Source organism: Callorhinus ursinus, unplaced genomic scaffold (genome assembly GCF_003265705.2).
Source record: "Callorhinus ursinus isolate GAN/ISIS: 27379988/994484 unplaced genomic scaffold, GSC_fseal_2.0 scaffold16, whole genome shotgun sequence".
Lineage (NCBI taxonomy): Eukaryota > Metazoa > Chordata > Mammalia > Carnivora > Otariidae > Callorhinus > Callorhinus ursinus.
The window spans coordinates 20,948,284-20,951,007 of record NW_027397078.1 but is presented as its reverse complement, the minus strand read 5'-3'; positions in this window follow the sequence as shown (position 1 = coordinate 20,951,007).

Here is a 2,724-nt window from a genome sequence, read left to right as displayed (position 1 = left end):
GGTTTATTTGTATGGACATACCTAGATTTACTACAAAATTGCTGGTCACTGAAGGAGTTATATTCAGATTTCTGGTTTCTGGGAGATAGATACTTAAAGTTGAACATTAACTTAATATGAATGTTGAGGGAAAAAAAATAACAGGCTGACATAGGATTTTCCATGGTACTGTGAGAAAGACAGGATTTACTTACCTAAAGACATGTAGGATGTGACTTGATTGGCGGTTAAAATGAATCCTTGATGTACCAATGTGTTTTGTAAAATTTAATGTGTGAGGTGCCTAAAAGTATGATTTTCTCAATTTGTTCTTTGTTTGCATTCAAATATATTATTTAGAAATATTGTCCAGAATAGTTTATTTTTATTTTTTTAAGATTTTTTTTAATTTATTCATTTGAGACACAGAGATACAGAGAGGGAGAGAGAGAGCATGAACAGGGAGAGAGGCAGAAGGAGAAGGAGAAGCAGGCTCCCCGCTGAGCCAGGAGCTGGACATGGGGCTCCATCCCACGACTCTGGGATCATGACCCGAGCCGAAGGCAGACGCTTTACCATCTGAGCCACCCAGGCGCCCCCAGAATAGTTATTTTAAACAAAAGAGCACGGATGGATCTGAAGGGTCCTTATCACCAAGATGTAATACAAAAAGTGCTGTTTCTGCATGAAAATTATTCTGAGGACAGTTAGATTCGTAAATGTGTCCATGACCTAAACAGTGAAGAATCAGAGACACAGAGAAAAGTTTACTTTGGTGAGATATTTTATATCCCTAACCCAGTAGTCTCAACCAGGGGAGATTATGTCCTCCAGGGGATATTTGGCAGGTCTTTGCAGACACTCCTCAACTGTCAGGACATTAAGAAGGGAAGAGGAATTCCACTGGCATTTAGTGAGTGGAGGCCAGGGAGGTTGGCTAAACATCCTATAGTGCACAGGACAGTCTCCAATAACAGAGTTATCCAGTCTCAAATGTCAAAAGTGCTGAGGATGTGGATTTTTTTGCTTCATCCCATGCGAGGTCCTAGGATAATATAAAAGAGATGGACTCCAATATTTTGTCATGTAACATATGCGCCAGTTGTAGGAAACAATTATTTTAACTAGATCATTTGTAGTTATACTTCATGTGTGAGTTGTATTATAAGCCATAAATGAGAAATAACACTTTACCCCTTAAAGGGAGAAACATCCTCTCCCTTTAAAAAAACATACACACAAAGATATTTGAGAGGATCTTTTTGAATCTGTTTAAAATATATGGAAATTAAACTTCCACGTGCTTTGCTTCATCAGTAAAACTATAAAACCCATTAATAAAAAACTACAGAAACTTAGGTCTATAAATCAGGAAGTTTATCAAGTGTAGCTACTATTGCATGTCTGTAAGTATCTGAATTAACTAAAAATTAAAGATGGGGGAAGGAACTCCAGCTTTTCATAAATTATTCATTTCTTTTTCCAGTCTTCATATTAGGATCACTTAGAGTTTCACCTGATGTATAAGTTCTATTTCCTTCTATACTACCCTATACTCTGGTTTCTCTTCAGATCGTATAAATCTTTTACCTTTTTACTATTCTACCCTAGTTAAGTAATATAATTGAAAAATAATGATTTTTCCTTGTTTTTATGTTCCTGTTCACACAAAAACCTGTCCTAAAATTTTATCATTATATTTTTAATAAATTCATTTATTTTTATATGTTTAAATATCTCAACTTAATTATGCTTACATTTATTTGAAAACTTTAAAAATATTAACATTTCTATCAAACTGATCTTTTTGTAAGATAAACTCAAATTTTATTTTATTTTATTTTATTTTTTAAAGATTTTATTTATTTATTCATGAGAGACACAGAGAGAGAGAGAGAGAGAGAGGCAGAGGGAGAAGCAGGCTCCCAAGGAGCAGGGAGCCCGATGCGGGACTCGATCCCAGGACCCTGGGACCATGACCTGAGCCGAAGGCAGACACTTAACCATCTGAGCCACCCAGGTGCCCGATAAACTCAAATTTTAAAATAATATTCTACAGATTACTTTCAGGTATTCAAAGATATCAACTATACTGGCAATATCACATACATTACTTCTTGTCACATATCTATGAGATTTTAAGCCTCCCATGCCAGCCTTGTTTCTCATTATTATGACAACAGAAACATGACTGTACTTGAAAGATAAACATGCCTAGTATAATAACACTCCAGCTACACTGAGGACATTTTTATTCAGGAAGGGCCACCTCATAGAGTTAAATTTTGCCCACATAATGGGTTTTAAATTGCTTTTTTTTTTTTCTCTTTTCCTACCTTGACCACACATTTGCACAGCACACAGAGCAGACAGAAGAATCTAGAGATGTCATTTTCAGATCTGGGTTTCGGTGTGAACCCACACCCTTCTGAAATTTAAATGGCTTCATGATCCTTCACATTAATAGGTCTCAGTTTCCCCTTTTGAAAATTATTGGTTTATATTTGATAAACTCTAAGGATCTTTCTTGCTATAAAATTCTGTGTTTCCTTAAGAGAAGACTGAGGGGTGACCTCACAATTATTTTTGATGAAAGTTACTATTATTTTTGCAGGTTGGATTTACATAATGCATACAAGTTTAATGCAGAGCAACTTTACTTGACAATAGAAAACAAAATCATATAAACAAATTTTATTTTATTTTATTTTATTTTATTTTATTTTATTTTATTTTATTTTATTT